This window comes from Gopherus flavomarginatus, chromosome 1 (genome assembly GCF_025201925.1).
Source record: "Gopherus flavomarginatus isolate rGopFla2 chromosome 1, rGopFla2.mat.asm, whole genome shotgun sequence".
NCBI classification, from domain to species: Eukaryota; Metazoa; Chordata; order Testudines; family Testudinidae; genus Gopherus; species Gopherus flavomarginatus.
Window position 1 is genome coordinate 64,354,378 of NC_066617.1, and position 15,463 is coordinate 64,369,840.

At 41.6% G+C, this 15,463-nt stretch overlaps 1 protein-coding gene across 3 annotated transcripts in view; it reads right to left on the reverse strand.

Moving 5' to 3' along the window:
* The window catches only part of TAFA2 (TAFA chemokine like family member 2), a 317,305-nt gene that overhangs the window by 12,583 nt on the left and 289,259 nt on the right, over positions 1–15,463 (reverse strand). The gene's annotated exons all lie outside the window — the stretch shown is intronic.

Below are 15,463 nucleotides of genomic sequence, written 5' to 3' on the forward strand. Positions count from 1 at the left end.
TGTAAGAATTATTTTTTCTGAAAGATGTGTGTTCTTCCCATATGTAGTTTAAAAAAAAAAAAGTATAGACCAGTTTGGGAATTTTGAATAGACGAATAGTCAGAAGAGAACTTTCCTTACTCTCGATGTTATTGTGGCGTATGCTATAGGAAACCCTAAGCTTTATACATATACCTTTATAGGTCTATAAAGTATTAGGCCAAACTTTTCAAAATAGAATGCCCAAAGTTAGGCATCTAGATCCACATTTAGATATCTAAATAAGTGGTCTGTGGATTGATTTTCAGATACACTGAACATGCTCAGCACCTCTAAAACTCAGGCCATTTTATTTCGGTACTGCCTAATATACTGCCTGATATTTTTTGGTATTAAGAATCAAGGTCATACAGCCTGTCACTGAAGAAGTTTGCAATGAGATCTAAGATTTGACTTATAAACTCAACATTTTGGTGTTTTAATTATGTCCCTAAATTTTAAAATAAAAGCAAACAAATATAAGGGTGGGGGGAGTGGGGGAGAGAAGTGTTTTGTTTTGTCTCTGATTTGTATATTTGCTTGAATTGGATCATTTACAAAATCACCTTAGCTCGTACAATTCACAGAGATAAACATCCTTCAGGTATGTTCTCTGAAGACAGTGGCGTCACATCAAGGATCTAGCCCATTAATGTTTTCAGTGTAACTCATCTCCATCTTCTTCCAAAAAGTAACTCCATTAGAATGTATATGCTTTGTGGGAGTGCGCTTGTGCACACACTCATAATGCCTACGTATTCTGTATGTTCCTAGAGCACAGCATACAAATGAAAGTCTCATAGCAGAATTGTTATGACATATTAGTACTAAGAGCACCTTTTTGGATGACATAACTGTAAATAAAAATCAATTTTTCAAATAGAACCTTCTATTTTTTTGTGTAACAGATAAAAATGCAACAGTGCAACACAAGAACATATGTGGCTTATGCTGCAATCAGAACCCTAAAGTAGATTTATAGCATTGTATAACTGGTCTGTAAAACAGTTAATTAAATACTAATAATAGTTTTCACTTCTATAGCGCTTTCCATCTGAGTATCTCAAACTGAAGACAAAGGTGGCAAAGTGTTTTTTGTTTTTTGCACATAGGAACACTGGGGAAAAAGCGGTCTCATAGAAGTACTGAGAGGTCTCACACTGATCTATCCATGATCAAATAGCAAACCAAAGGGATCAGAACTTGTTTCCTAATGCCTAATCTCTTGCTCAAACCTATAAAAACATTATAATTACAGGAAAAATATATAACATGAGGTTGAGGAAATCTATTATTCTAAAGGGAAAAAAAAGTTTCAAAACCAGTTGAGAGTCACTTAGTATGCTTATTAACTCCTTTTTAAAATAAATCCATTTTATTGTTGTTTTTGGTTTTAATGGGACAAGACTAAGTCCATAACTTCAGCTGAAATCATGGCAGCAGGACCGTGCCTCAGATTATCCCCAGTAAAAATCCTGAATTTGCTGGACTTAATCACAACTTATTTTCTTCAAATATAGATGGCATCACAATTTTGAAAGTAAGTTTCAATGGGAAGTTTGAAAGGGCTCTAACAAGCTACATGAGCTAGAGGCAGACAAAAATAAAAATGATGTCCTTACCTGTGATTTTAGCTTCTCTGTGTGTGTACCTGCTGGTCTGTCAGTGCAGTATGATGTGTTTTCTGCCTTTGCCCCAAGCTTCAGAGGCAAAGATTCTTTTTGTGATTTCCCCCCCAACTTGTTTGCCAGCTCCCCTGGCTGGCATTTTGAGGTATTGCACTCATATTTGGCTCCTGGGAATACTGCCATAGCTGAGGGAATATGAGAACTAGAGAACAAGTTAGAAAACAACAGAGAAATTTCCAGGAAGAAATTAAAACAAAACCAAAAGTATCAACTTGAAATGCTTTAATAGTTTTCGTCTGTCTTTCCTTCCAGAGCTCTACTTACATATGGAAAAAAGAGCTTCCCATGCTAGAAGGAAAATTTCAGACTCAGTCAAGACTAGTGGGTTCTGACAGAGTGGCAGATACTCATTTAGAAAAAATAAAATTACATTAAACGAAGCTAATTTCACTTTTCTCCTGCATGGGTATCCATCACTCCATCAGTCTAATATTGATAGGAAGCAGCAAAAGGTAGCAGAACACGAAGGTGAACAAAAAAAAATGTCACCCTGTCCCTGCCCTTCAGGTCCTTACGGAAGAGGACCAAAGGAAGATGGAAGAACTTTCCACCTGAAAACTGTATCAGACCACGTAGCTGATCCAAGATCTAGAGATGGGATTGGCATTATTCCACACATACACCACAAATACAAATTTCTCCATATTCCCTCATGTTCCTCTTACTTGGAAACTTCCTAGAAAATTCCATTCCTCCTGTAATTCTGAAGCAAGATCTATGAGATGTAATATGGCTCTGATTCCAAGCAGGTTCCAAGTCTCAGAGAATGGAAAGTTCAGTGTGTGCGCACATGTGTATGCATGCACTACGGGGCCCTGGTAACTGAGAATGTGAAAGACCAGCAGGACCCACAGTTGGTTTACACACAATGGATTTCTGAGCAAGTAGAGTTATTAAGATTACTGTTGCTTATTCCTGCCTGATATTCCTAGTCATCTGAGCCATTTCAGGGGAGTGAGGAAAAAAACATGTCAGTATTGCCCATGTAAAAAAAAAAAGATAGCATAGCCACCCACCATGTTTAAGGATGTGAACCAGACAGAAAATCTCACTGTCTTTCTGTCATGTTTTGTTACTGCTTCCCAAAAGGATTATCTTAGTTTCTGGTAGTTAAATATCACATTCTTTTACAACTTAACTCCTGGAAATAGAGCTCTGATGTCATTCCTGGAATGATCATTTGTCCTAAATAATGTGGGAGCCCATCTGAGCGCCCCACCCTGACAAGTTGCCATCTCATTGATCAAGGACTGGTCAGAGAAATACTCTTACATAAGTGTTGAGGGGATATCCATCAGGGAAGCGACAATTCTAGTGCAAAAGGAAGAGTGTGCGGATGATCTTACTTCTGTTCTCATAATTCAACCATCAATGAGAAAATTCTGCAGAAGGAGAGATGGCCTGGTATCTACAGAGGACACCAGTAATGAAAGGCACTGGTGAGCTGACTTCTGATGTTCGGCACACATCTTGATAAGATTTTCAATCTTGTGGGCATACGGGCCAGTCTAAGGTTTGTCCAGAAGAAGTGAATGAGTTCCAAAAACTGAAATAAGGAGTTCTTCTTGTAACTGACTATGAATCTGTGGTTCTTGAGTATCTGGATAATCTTGCTGGCTGGTACAAAAAGCAGCTACCTCTTATGACTGCACTCTGACCCTAGATGATCCAAACAATGGTAAATATGGATGCCTTCCTGACTGAGACAAGCTAATCAACATAACTATATTTTCTAAAGTCTTGATGAGAGGAGAAGTGGCCAAAAGGCACTGCCTGAAATTGGATGTTGTCATCTAATTGCAAAGGGCAGGTAGCATTGGTGATGTACACATATAAGACAATAGGCCTATTTGAAATCAATGGAACAAAGAAAATCTGGGAGAGGCAACTTCTTTAGTGATGGTGTCCAACCAGAATTGGGATTTGCAAACTACTAGGTTCATTCTTGATAAGATCCAGGCTGGGGGAAAAAAACACCTTCTGTTCTCTTTTTGCGCTGTGAAAGATCTTGACTAGAAACCAAAAAATTTCTTGAATACTGGCGTAGTAATGATGGCCTCTAAGGTGATGAGTTTTGCTGCGTTGTCCAGAGATGCCTGTCATTTTGTATCTGAAGAAGTGGGTTTTTTACTCACAGAAGCTTTTGCCCAAATAAATCTATTAGTCTTTAAGGTGCCACTGGACTCCTCATTGTTTTTGTGGATACACACTAACACAGCTACCCTCTGATACTTGTCATTTTTTGAGGCCCTGGGGAAGGAGATGACAGGACAGAGAGAGGAGTGGAATATTGAGGAGTCCTACTGCAACTATTTCAAGAGCCCATCTAGCTGAAGAAGTATTGGCTCAAGGTCAAATAAGTTCTTCCATCTTCCTCTTACAAGGATGAGCCCCTGAGCCAACAGGCTTCATTCATACAGGAAAAGCAGCATGCAAGGGCCCTCTCTGGTTGTGGTTTGGAAAATATTTTCTGGCATTGATGGAGCAAGAGTGACAAAAAGAAAAATGGTTTTGGATGGCTGAAACTTAAAAGCTGTGGTACAAGGATTTACCACTCACTCTGGAGTCTCTTGAAAAGGATTGATTTGGTGTGATCTTGTCCAGGTCTAAAGAATCCTTAATCATTTTCTCAAACAATTCTCTCAAAAGTTTCACCCCATTGAAGACTGTCTTGATAACGTTGGTCCTGGAGATTACATACATCTCTACAAACCTGAGACAATCATTCTGTTGCCTTGAGGAGTTAGAGGATGGATCTGGCAAAGAACCTGGTAACGTTACAGGCTGCATAGTACAGAAAACTCAGGATGAGTTCAGTAGCTCTTACCTTTATCTAGATTCTTCCTTTAGACGATCTCTTACTCTGTAAGTCTAGTGGAGTGTGAGTGATGGATAAGGCTGTGCAAGCTGAGACTGCAAGATGCTTATATTGCAATGCAGGAGGATTCAAAGCCCATTTTAGAGAGCTCAAACTTCCTTTGGAATTCTAGTTCCATCCACAGGAACTGAGCCTTCCCTATGATGAAACCTGCCTTGACTGAGGTGGAAAGAGGAGTCATCAGCCTTGGGAACCAAAACAGATTTGATGGTCTTACGCAATTGAATTTGGTATCATTTTTGGGTGACACTGATGATGGACCTCTTCTTTTCCAGGTTGGCCTATTCAAAGTCCACTATCTCTTCCATCCGTTCTGATGCATAAAAGGCACTGTAACCTGCTTTTTTTTTTTTTTTGCTTCATCCTGAAGGGATCTTGGACTGAAGGGAGTTGCATGGCGGGGTTAATTATTTTTAATGAACAAGATCCACCAACTCATCTTGTTTGTCCTGCAAGAAAAGGCACCTGAATCATCAGATTCAGACTGGTCCAAGTCAGAGCAGGAGAGTTCTCCTCCCTCTTCTGGACTTAGGGGAACTGAATAACTCCTCTGAGTATGACACAGGCTGAGATTTTCTTTTCTTAGTAACTATTATCGATTTCCAGGGGAGAAGTCTAACAGAAATGAGGGAGGGTGGTACTCTTGAGGTTTTCTGTAAATAGTGCTAGAGGATAGAGAGCAGTCTAGTGAGAACTCTAGGACTCAGGACCATGGAAAGTCATGCATCTTGGACATATGGGGCCCAATTCTCCACTTCATTACGTCAGTATTATACTGATGTCATTTCAGTTAAATAGGATAAAACTGATGTAACACCAATGCTGAATGATGGAAAGCACAGTTTGGGTCTACTGTACAAACTAGGAACACTACCTGGATAGTAGGGGCAGAAAAAGCCTGCTGCTATATAAGTCCCAACACTTCAAGCATTTTCTTCCCCTCCAACTGACCTGATCTTGGCACCTGGCTGACATTTCACTACTGGGTAACTCAAGAGGTAGGAGAAGCTGGCAGTGAGATCCTAAAGAGCCAATTCCTCCACTATAAAAGGCTACCAAACATCACAAAGGGTCTGCCTAGCATTGCTGCAACAAGTGGAGAGAGGATGCAAGTATGTGGAACTGAAAATGGGAGCTGAGACATCTTTAGCTTAGCACTAAACCCATTCTATAGAGAAGTACTGGAGAAAACCAGTAGTCTATGGAAATCCCTGGCTTTCCATTAACGCTTCAGTGAATGAACCAAAACCTATCTGGACCCAGCCTTCAGGAAGCATCTCTGTTTTTCACCACAGAAGCAGAAGATTGCTCTGCAAACGTGAGTACAGTATTTCAAACATGCCAGAGAGGGGAGCTGTCAAGCAACTGAAAAAAAAAATCACAAGAGGAATCTTGTGAGACAAAGGCAGAAAACCCTTCTGTACTGGGCTAAAGAACTGGTGCGTCACTATGTGGAAGCCAGAAACGTTTGACAAAATGACCTAATTAATGACCTATAATTCAAATACCATTTGATATTTTTTCTGCACAGTCTCCTTTGTTTTCAGAGTAAGTCTGGCAATTTTTAAGCTCCACAGATGCTAAAATAGCCATGTATAATGGTTGCAACCTTAACTGAGCTGAGGCTTCCCTCTCTCCAAAATGCATTTAAATATGATACTGATGTATTGTTACTAATAATATAATATTGCTTTAAATGTGATTGGATCCATAATTCAGAAAGGATTTAACCTCTTACGGTTTCTGTAGTATCTCTGCTCACACAAAAATGAATTGAAGCACCTCAAAAAAAAGTTTGAAGGCAAGTAGCCAAAGGAACACATCCCAGGACAAGCAGCTGGGGACAAAAATCAAACAGGACAGAACACAAAGAGACAGAGCAACCAGCTCCCAAACAGCCACTCACAAAAAATAACTACAGTCTGTGTTCAGAAGCCCTCTTCTTTCAAGGGTTATGTTGACAATGGTTATGTTCCTTGTCATCAAAAAGCATTTAATGCTGTTCTATCTCCTCATCATTTCTCTCAGTAACCTCAACACCTAGGGGAACTTTGAAATCCATTTGAAATTGGTAATCTGCGTTTGTGTGGACTTTTTAGAACATTTCTGTAGTGGTCTTTACTTCTCAAACAAGCTTTCCTGCCCTTTGTGGAAATCTGGCTAAGGCTACACTACAGTAACTCCCCACTTAACGTCCTTTCACTTAACATTGTTTCGATCTTACGTCTCTGTTCTGTTACAGAACATGCTAGTTTAACGTTGTGCAATGCGCCGCTATAACATTGTTTGGTCACCTGCTTTGTCCATGGCTGGCAGCCCCCATCAGTTCCCCCCCACCGCCTCCCGCCCACCGGTGGACCCCGGGGATCAGCTCCTCCCCCTGCTCCCTCCGCCTTCTGCCCGCAGCAATCAGCTGTCTTGCAGCATTCAGGAGGCTGGGGGGAGGATACGGCGCACAGCCTCCCCCCTCCTTCTCCTAACTCCCGAATGCCGCAAACCAGCTGATTGCCGCAGGCAAGAGGCCGGGGGAGCAGAGGGAAGGTGCTGATCCTCAGGGTCCGCTGACAGGCAGGAAGCGCTGCTGGGGGTGGATAGGGGAGCGGATAGGGGGGCTGCCAGCCTGTTTAATACCTGTATTAAATTGCGTGTTTAAAATTGTTTAAAATGTAAATAATACCTTTTGTATGGCAAAAAAAAAATCCCTGGAATCTAATCTCCCCTATTTACATTAATTCTTATGTGGAAATTGGATTCGCTTAACATCATTTTGCTTAAAGTCGCATTTTTCAGGACCATAACTAAAACATTAAGTGAGGAGTTACTCTATTTCACAACTTGAAATATCCATGGGATCCAATATTGAGATTTGGTGTGTGCAGCTCTGACATTCAAACTTACTTGTGTTTAGAAACAGTTATGTGCGTGCCTGATCTAGGGTTGCCAACTATTTGTTTGCAGGAAACCAAACACCCTTACCCCTTCCTACCCCACCTCTGCCCTGAGGCCCCATCCCTGCCCTGTCCCTTCTCCAAGGCCCTGCCCCCTGCTCACTACATCCTCCATCCCTTCATGGTTCACTTTTCCCCACACTCCACTCACTCGCTCATTTTCATCAGGCTGGGGCAAGTGGTTGGGGTGTGGGAGAGGTGAGGGTGAGGGCTCCAGCTGGGGATATGGGCTCTGGGGTGGGACTGGAGATTAGGGATTTGGGTGCAGGTGGCATCTCTGGGAATTGGAGCCAAGGGGTTTGGAGTGTGGGAGGGGGCTCCAGGCTGGGGTAGGGAGTTGGAATGCAGGAGGGGTGAGGGTTTTGGCTGGGGATATGGGCTCCGGGGTGGGGCCAGAAATGAGGGATTCAGGGTGCAGGAGGGGACTCCAGGCTGGGGCAGAGGGTTGGGGTGTGAGAGAAGGTACAGGTTCTGGGCTGGGGGTGCAGGCTCCAGGGTGGGGCCATAAATGAGGCGTTCAGGATGCAGGAGGGGGCTCTGGGCTAGGGACAGGGATAAGGGGTTTGGGGTGCCAGAGGGGGCTCCGGGCTGGGGCAAAGGGGTTGTGGGATGAGGCTCCAGGAGGCAGTTTGAGTTCAGGAAAGGGCTCAGGCCTGAAGCAGGGGGTTGGGGCATGGGAGGAGTCCGGGGTGCGGGCTCCGGCCTGGCGGCATTTACCTCAGGCAGCTCCCGGGAAATGGCTGGCATCTCCCTCTGATTCCTAGGCAGAGGCACGGACAAGTGTGTCTGCCCCTGCAGCTCCCATTGGCCACGGTTCCCAGCCAGTGGGAGCTGTGGAGCCAGGACTCAGGACACGGGCAGCATACGGAGCATTTGTGGCCACCCCTACACCTATGAGCCGGAGGGAGATGCCAGTTGCTTCATGGGATCCGCCCAGTGCCAGGCAGGCACCTTGCCTTCCCCACTGCGAGTGGCCAACCAGACTTTTAACGACCCGATCAGCTATGCTGACTGGAGCTGCCAGGTATTCTGGTTGAAAAGGGATGCCTTGCAACCCTAGCCTGATCCAAAGCACATTGAAGTCCCTGGGAATTGTTCCATTGATTTCACTGGACTGAAGATCAGACCCTATGTACTTGTTCCACCTAAAGATCAAGTAAATGTCTAAAGTGACCTAAATAACTGATGTACAAAACAGATGTGAAACGGAATTTAAGGCCAGGTTGGAAATCAGACCCAGTATGTGCAATGTGGCTGAACCAATGTAGCCAATGGAACCTTACATTTTGCATTTCTGTAGTTTTGGTATTCAGTTGTATCAACAAAGGGTTTTGCATTTAATTATGTACATGATTTAGATTCTAGATGTTGCACATTTTAGTAATGAAGATGGGCTGCCTATGGACTCAGTCCTGCTGAAAGAAGTGCAGAGCCAAAGTGCTAGTGTGAATGCTCAGTCCACACTCTGTAATGAAGTGTGCATCTCTGCATGCCCTCAAGCCAGCCAATTCCAAAAAACACCATATAAGCAAGTATTAAGACAAACAAACAAAGAACAAAAGCCAACAGAACCAACTAGATAAGAAAATAGATTAAAACAAGCAACCCCACTGCCTGCTTCCCCTTTATCTTGTCCTACCTGTGTCTGTGATTATCATTTGTCTTGCTTTGGCTAAACTTATATTGTAAGCTCTGTGGGGCAATTATTTTTTTTCTAAGCTTTGTATACAATTGGTGCTATATAAATAGATAAATAACAACCAGCTCTAGGCCCAAATTGGCCTGAAATAAATTAAGTATTATAATTAAGGGGGAAGTGGATACACCCAATGCATAGTAACTTAAATACCATCCATTACATCAGGGATTGGCAACCTTTGGCATGCGGCCCATCAGGGAAATCCGCAGGCAGGCCAGGATGGTTTGTTTACCTGCAGCATCTGCAGGTTCAGCCGATCGCTGCTCCCATTGGCCGCGATTCGCCGTTCCAGGCCAATGGGGTTGCCGGAAGCAGTGGCTAGCACGTCCCTCAGCCCATGCTGCTTCCCGAAGCCCCCATTGGCCTGGAACGGCAAACGGCGGCCAATGGGAGCTGTCATCGCCGAACCTACAGCTGCAGGTAAACAAACCATCCCAGCCCGCCAGTGGATTTTCCTTACGGGCCGTGTGCAAAAAGTTGTCGATCCCTGCATTACATACAACAATGTGCACAGAATCTATTTTAAGGGTTTTCAGTTACTTCGATAGCCAGTGAAGGCTGGTGGCTCCATAGTAGGGGCTGTACTTAATACGAGAGTGGGGTAGGCAATGTGTGTAAGAAAACAGTCTCTCTTGCAGCCAACTTCCTAGTGCTTCCTGTTGTACGACGGGCTCAGTTTTCTTTGCCACAAAGAAAGTGTTATAGCAGATCAATCCAACATTCTGTCACTGACAATGGCTAGTACCAGAATCTAACCTGCACACAGGGAACGTTCCACCCTATCTCCATTACTGGCAGTTTACAACATGAGGATTTATATATTTTTCATGAAATATATTTAATCTTGAAAAACTGTACCTGGTGTATACTGCAGTTTTAACTAAGAGATACTGGGGTGCCGGGAGCAGCTCTGTTAAGCATGTTCTCAGGTGACAAAAAAAAAATTCTTTAAAAAAAATGGATTGCCCATAGGCTCTGAAAGAAACTCTCTGACAATAATACTATAATAAAGAGTAATCACTCTTTTCTGTGTCTAATATTTTGCTACAGTATATGCACATAATTGTGTTTTGATCACATCCTTTCTATGAACCACAAAGTATTGCTAGACACTGAAGATATGTGTACTGTTTCTATAATCAGAAAGAGAAGATTCTAGGTAGGAGCTCTGCAGTGAAGCAGAGAGATAGAGTAGCTTTAGGGATAACACTATTTTCTTTTTTCTAATAAAGCCCCTTGTTCAGTTTTAGAAGAAAGCAACTTCTAAAATTATTTTACATGACAGACAACAGAGTCATTTTTAAGCTCTATTGACTTACAACGTCAGTAGTTGGACATATTTCAAATTTAACAATGACAACAGCAAAAGGCAAAGGAAATCAGTGTGAGATATGTGTCCCCATATTAACCACATCTATCCCATTAGTATGTAGTCTATCAGTTAAACTACAGTATACAGTATGTACCATTTTTCAAACTCAAAGCCATTTAATCACAAATATGGTGGGTTCTAGCTAGAACCCACCATAAAACTTGGAAGAAGGAAGAGGAGGGGGGAAAAGAAAGGATAGTCTAGCAGGAGGGCAATGCTTTTTTTTTCAACCTTAACAGCAGCACAAACAGCAATACTTGTTTTGCTTTTTTTCCCCTCAGCTGCTGCCTAAAGTGCCTATGCATCTGTTATGATTCAGGAAGACAAATCATCAGCTAACATAGCTGCTTCACTATCACTATCATCAGGCTTGGTTTCAAGATAAATTTCCTTTTCTTACCAGATCTGGGGACTCATTCTCAACTTTCTCACACTGCTTCTTTTTATTCATTATCATTCTTCCCTTCCAGGATCTGAGGATAGTAGAGGGGGCGATAGCAGCAAAGAAGGAGGTTGTGACTGTGGCAGTAATAGCTGTGGAACTATTAATGCTACTTCCTGATGTGTAATCATCATCATGGCTCTGGCCTTCATTTTTTAGGATGCTTGAGAAGTTTGTGGCAAGGCACCTTTGGCAATAACTGGAGTCCTCAGATTTCATGGACACCACTCAGTGTGGTACTTGACCAGATTTTGGTACCAACATAGCTCTGGTCTCATTATCGGATTATCATCCCCTAATACTGGACAAAGTCAAGGTACCCAACTAATTCTCCTAGATCTATCTGCTGATTTGAATTTATTGATTATAATGTGGATAAAGCTTTGGACCCTGCCAGTAACAGGGGAAGTAGGACTAGAGTAGCTCCATTCTTTTATCTCCAAGAGGACCCAAAGAGAAGTGTTGGGTGATAGTTTTTCTGCCCCAAAGGTTTCCTGGCGTGAAGTGTCATGAGATTCAGCCGAGTCACTTTTCCTGTTCTAATCACTAGGGGAAAGAGAGATGCTTTCAGCTGCAGTGATATTCAAATACATCTGTTTTTCATTAGATCTAGTAGGGGTGTTTTTCAGCTTGCCCATTAGTAGTTAAGACTGGGGAGTGGAGGAAAGATTTTGGCTGAAGCTCAATCCACGTCAAACAGAGAAAATGCTGACTGGCAGGGATAAACATCCAAAGGAGATGATGGAGCTCTTAGAGGTCTTTGTAACAGATAGTATTTGCTCTACTGTTGTTAGTAAAGTTTACAGTCCCAGGGACCTGTAGATCTCCAGCTGACTTAATCATGAAGCAGCAGTGGGCAAGGGTGCTTTTTTCCACCTAACTCTGACTAAGAGTCTGTAACTTTCCTTCTAAATGAGGACCTCACCAGAGTTCTCTCTGTCCTGTCTCCTCAGTATTAGATTATTATCCCATCTTTTACTTAAGGCTCCACACATCAAAGAGCAAAGAATATGTTTGTCCACTCCCCTGGTAGAGCTTCTCTCAAGAGACGTGTGGCAATATATGTGTTATAATATGCATGGGCTTCAAACTATTTTCCAGATGCAATTGAAGATTGTGGTTTTGTCCTATAAGCTCTATGATTATCTGGGTCCTTGCTACTTATAAACAGTCTCTCTCCATGCAGTGTGGTTTGCCCAAGTCGCTTTAAGTTAAGGTTTAACTGGAAGTGGCTGACAGCAGAGAGGTGCCCTAGATCCTGAAACCAACTTCCTCCACTGAGTGAACAGACCTCAAACCTACCAAACTACAGGGCTAACTGCAGGATTCAACTATTCTTGGAGGTGTTACACGAGGGGTTAGGAAAATCGTGATGCTTCCTTTTTTGATGGAGGAGTCTGTTCCTTTCATTGCCAACGTTGTGTCCACATGTAAAGTCATCCAGCTGATGTATTTTTTATTCCATGTGCTAAGGGAGTTTGTGATCAGCTTTATTATTAAAGATAATTATTTTATAAATTAAAATACAAATAAAATTAATGCAGCCTTGTCATAAACAGATGGTTAAGGGTTAATGTCTCTTTTACCTGTAAAAGGTTAAGAAGCTCAGTAAACCTAGCTGACACCTGACCAGAGGACCAATAGGGGGACAAGATACTTTCAAATCTTGGTGGAGGGAAGTCTTTGTTTGTGCTTTTTGTTTTGGGGGTTGTTCACTCTTGGGACTGAGAGGGACGGGACATGATTCCAGGCTTTCCCAATCTTTCTGAATCAGTTTTTCATGTTTCAAAATTGTAAGTAATAGCCAGGCAAGGCGGATTAGTCTTATGTTTGTTTTCTTAACTTGTAAATGTGTTTTTTGCTGGAAGGATTTTTACCTCTGTTTGCTGTAACTTTGAATCTAAGGCTGGGCGGGGGGGTGTCTCTAGTCTATATGAATCTGAGTACTCTGTAAAGCATTTTCCATCCTGATTTTACAGAGATAACTTTTACTTTTTTTCTTTCTTTAATTAAAAGCTTTCTTATTAAGAATCTGAGTGATTTTTCCTTGTTTTAAAATCCAAGGGATTGAGTCTGAACTCACCAGGGATTGGTGGGAGGAAAGGAGGAGGGATGGTTAATTCCTCCTTGTTTTAAGATCCAAGGAGTTTGGATCGGTGTGAAGCCTCTCAAGGAAACCCAGGGAGGGGAAAGTCTGGGGGGAAAAGGAGGGGGATGGTTAATTTCTCCTTGTTTTAAGACCTAAGGGGTTTGGGTCTGGGTTCCCCAGGGAAGGTTTTGGGGGAACAGAAAGTGTGCCAGACACTAAATTCTGGCTGGTGGCAGCATACCAGATTTAAGCTAGTAATTAAGCTTAAAAGTGTTCATGCAGGTCCCCACTTTTTGCACCCTAAAGTTCAAAGTGGGGGAAAAAAACCTTGACAAGCCTCTAGCAGCTGCTGTAATGAATTTAGAAACATTTCAACATCTGTATGTGAGAGAGAGGGAGACAGAGATAAAAATATCAGCACCACTAAATACTCAGCAACTAAAGTGTGTTTATTTAGTTTAGTAGTTTGGTTCTGTTGACCACCCTTTGGCTTTATGCATAGCCAGTTGGTGAGTTTGGACACCATGTCTTCTCTTCTTCCACAAACATGTTGTTTGATTTTTTTTTCTTCTAAACTTTGGATGCCATGAAGCAAAATTAAATTACATGGAAAATTATGAATATCTGACTTCAGGCTCTCTCTAATATTGTTTTGGAATGTAGATAAACATGCTCAATATGGATTTCTCTCTCCCCCTGTAATACTGTTCTTTCTTTATGTCCCTGCAATATTTATGATTTTTACAGTAGTCGATTTCTGATATTGATTTTGAATATAGTTATGTAGTAATATACTCAATACTGATTTCTCTGTGACCTGAAGTATGTTTTCCCTACACATTATTAAAGAATACTAGCTCAATTTTAAGAGTGCTAAGCACTCACAGTTGCCACTGCAAGATAAGATATGGGCACTCAGCACTTCTGAAAATTGGACCATGCACTTACAAAAGTTTGCACCTAATATACATGCACTTCTACATATATACAAATATTGCTTCATTTACATATTTTATCGAGAGAATAATACATGACTGTACTTTATTGCTCACTTCTCTTATTTGATGATTGTCTAAGAATGAGTGAGCATTTCCTGTTATGCAATATCAGATTTCAGATGCTTGTTCCTTCAATAAAATGATTTACATATACAAATATGTCTTGTCAATAGTGGTTTGAACTCTGGGGTCTCTATTTTTAGTCACTTTGCAAATTAAATAAGCCTAATTATATGTCAGCATTGTGGTTATCTTCCGCAGGTGTTAATCAAGGTACATCAGCAGAGAATATGGCCTTAACAAAAGAATTTAGATACTTTTCAAATTTAAAACAACATAATTTCACACCTACAAATCACTTTCAAAATGACATACAGTGGTTGGAAGTTACTGTTGGATGGTATTCTTGGAATTTTGTTCTGGAAGATAGCATTAAAATTCAAAATGATCTGGACAAACTGCAGAAATGGTCTGAAGTAAATAGAATGAAATTCAATAAGGACAAATGCAAAATATTCCACTTAGGAAGGAACAATCAGTTTACAAATACAAAATGGGAAATGACTGCCTAGGAAGGAGTATGGCGGAAAAGGATCTGGGGAGTCATAGTGGATCACAAGCTAAATATGAGTCAGCAGTTGCAAAAAAAGTGATCATTCTGGGATGATTTAACAGGAGTGTTGTAAGCAAGACACAAGAAGTATGGTAATTCTTCAGCTCTACTTCACGCTGATTAGGCCTCAGCTGGAGTACTGTGTCCAGTTTTGGGTGCCACATTTCAGGAAGGATGTGGACAAATTGGAAAAAGTCCAGAGAAGAGCAACAAAAATGATTAAAGGTCTAAAAAACATGACCTATGAGGGAAGATTGAAAAAACCGAGTTTGTTTAGTCTAGAAAAGAGAAGACTGAGAGGGGACATGATAACAGTTTTCAAGTACATAAAAGGTTATTACAAGAAGGAAGGAGAAGAATTATTCTTGTTAACCTCTGAGGATAGGACAAGAAGCAATGGGCTTAAATTGCAGCGAAAGAGGTTTAGACATTAGGAAAAACTTCCTGTCAGGGTGGTTAAGCACTGGAATAAATTGCCTAGGGAGGTTGCGGAATCTCCATCATTGGAGATTTTTAAGAGCAGGTTAGACAAACACCTAGGAATAGTCTAGATAATACTTAGTTCTGCCATGAGTGCTGGGGACTGGACAAGATGACCTCTCAATGTCCCTTCTAGTTCTATGATTCTATGTGACTATTTTGAATTTCTTCCCAATCTTCACTTATTTTTACATGCTGAAAAAATACACACATCAAAAAGCCACAGCACAGTGCAAAT